Source organism: Cucumis melo, chromosome 12, assembly GCF_025177605.1.
Source record: "Cucumis melo cultivar AY chromosome 12, USDA_Cmelo_AY_1.0, whole genome shotgun sequence".
Lineage (NCBI taxonomy): Eukaryota > Viridiplantae > Streptophyta > Magnoliopsida > Cucurbitales > Cucurbitaceae > Cucumis > Cucumis melo.
Window position 1 is genome coordinate 7,434,329 of NC_066868.1, and position 2,680 is coordinate 7,437,008.

A 2,680-nucleotide genomic window follows, 5' to 3' on the forward strand; every position below is an offset into this window, starting at 1 on the left:
CGTTACAAAATATATATACATTAGTTATGATAAATGTTGAGAAAAAAAAAACCGAGTTAGAGTAATTTTTTCTTATATGCCTTATATTTATCTAAAAGTTTATGAAATATATAACATAAATATAAAAAATTAGTCCCCGGTCTCAAGAAAAAGAAAAAACGGTTTCTCTAAATTTTGAAAAACATAATTTTGGGACACGGTAAAAAGTAGATCATTAAATCTAGAAATTACCTTTTTATCCTCTCTTTTTTCTCTTACCTTTTCATCTTTTAAATTATCCTTCGTCGTGGCATAAGAAACATTTCAGTGTTGGTTTATCTATACTTGATTTTTTATTCTTGTTTATGTTTTTTTCTAAAAGAATTTTACCCCTTTGATAATAAAGATTCTACTCTTGTTTTTTGTCTTCAATTTAAGCTCCTTGCTTTCTAGAGTTGTAATGACTAAATTCATAGTAATTGTCTCTCTACCATACTTGAAACTGTCTTCACTTATTTGTAGGTGTCATGAATCAAATTAATAAGAATGGAAGCTTCACTTTTTGCACCCAACTTCTCTAGAGTTTGACTAATAGCATTGGTAAGTTTCTTGAACTCATCTAAATTTTCATCTAAATTTTCATCAAGATTTTTGTTATGATTCATTTTAAATGAAAATAACTTCTCCCTTATTAACATCTTGTTTGGTAGGCCTTTCTTGTCACATAGTGCATTCAATTTCTCCTAAGTAGCAAAAGCAGTGGTTTCTTCAATTACTTGTCTTAGCATATTATCAGTAATATTCATAACGAGTGTACCATAAGTTGTAGGTAAACGCAGTAAAAGCAGTTGTTTCTCCTCCTGATTTCGCAAAAGTTGTAGGAAGTTTTTGGAATCTTCTAAAGCTTCCAAAGCCTTTTGTGAACCCAAGATTGTAGTGATTCTTTTGGTTCACAAAGCAAAGTCTCCATTCCCATCAAAATACTCAATTTCATACTTCATAGTAGTCATTTTCTTGATTTCCCTTTGATGGCTCTGATACTAGTTCTCAAGAAAAAAAATAGTTTCTCTAAATTTTGAAAAGGTAACCTTGGGAAGCATGTAAAAAGTAAAATCTGGAAATTACCTTTTTATCCTCTTCTTTTACTCTCACCTTTTCCTCTTTTCTTTTGCAAGTTGTCATTTACTTTTTCTTTACTCTTCTGTTTCACTAGGAGGAAATAGAGTTTCAATGGAAGATGAAGAGAATAGAAAAGTAGACAAGAGAAAATTATCGTGGTTAAGCAAGTTGCTATTGGATTATTGTATGATTAGTGAACAAATTGATTTTTTCTTCCTTCTTCTCCATCTTCTTCTCCATTTATAATTAGTGAACAAATTGATATCAATTGCTATTTGATTGTTGTATGATTACAATCTAAGAGAAGAGAAGAGTAGACAAGAGAAGATTATAGTGGTTAAGCAAGTTGTTATTTGATTGTTGCATGATTAGTGAAAAAATTGATTTTTTCTTTCTTCTTCTCCATTTATAATTAGTGAACAATCATATGGATTGCTATTTGATTGTTGTATGATTACTGTCTAATTGCTATATAATGATCATTGTTATCTGATTGTTAATGATATCAATTTAGCATTTCATTGTTATTTAATTTAATATGACTACTTTTTTTTTTTTTTTTTTTTGCAATTTTAGTTAGTCTTGTGAATAGTCATTTGATTACCTTTCGATTATTATCTAATTACGTTATACTGTTTTTTTTTTTCAATTACCTTCTTATTACATTCTTTTTCAATTTTAATTACATAATCATTTGATTACCTTCTGATTATTTTTTTCATAGTGATTTCTTATATATATTGTTTAATTGTCTTCTCGTTATCATGTAATTAGATTTCATTCTTTGACACGTGTAATTGCTTTTTGATATTTATTGTGTTATCTCATTTTTATTATTGTATATTCATTTGTGATGAATTTGACATCTCAAACCATATTTATCTTCCATGTAATCTAATAAATAAAGTCATCAACTACGCCACCAAAATTCAATCAATCTCAAACTGATTGACATCTTATTACCATGTGATTCCTATATGATTGAGTTTTAAACATTAAAGACATTTAGTTAAATTAAAACAAATGACATTTTTGCAAATAAGTTCATCTTCATAATTATTAGGGCACCATTGTGAAGAAAACAACTATTAGAAGCTTAACCGTAACTACAAAATACTGCAAAAATTTAAAAACTTAAATCAAACTATAAAAAAAAATTAGTAATCAATAGCAATTATATGACAATCATATAAAAATTAGATGTAAAACAGACAAAAATCAAACTCTAATTAAATATAAATTTAAAACGTGCATACCCTTACTTTCATTAAAAATTCTTACTATTAATTGAATTACTTTACAAACTGTAAACATAACCACAAACAAGAGATGCAAAAAAAAAAAAAAAAAAAAAAATCAATCTACAAACTAGAAATAAAAGATAGAAAAATTAGCTTATCGGACATTATATTGAAAGTTTGAGATATTGAAAAAACCACTTTAAAGTGCAGAAGAAAAAAAATTGCGTGGAAAGAAATCAGATTGAAAATTTTTATCCATCCGTAGATTGAAAAAAGCTCTAAATCAAAAAGAATAATAATAATAATAAGCAATTGAACATATGTAGAAAACGGAAATCAAG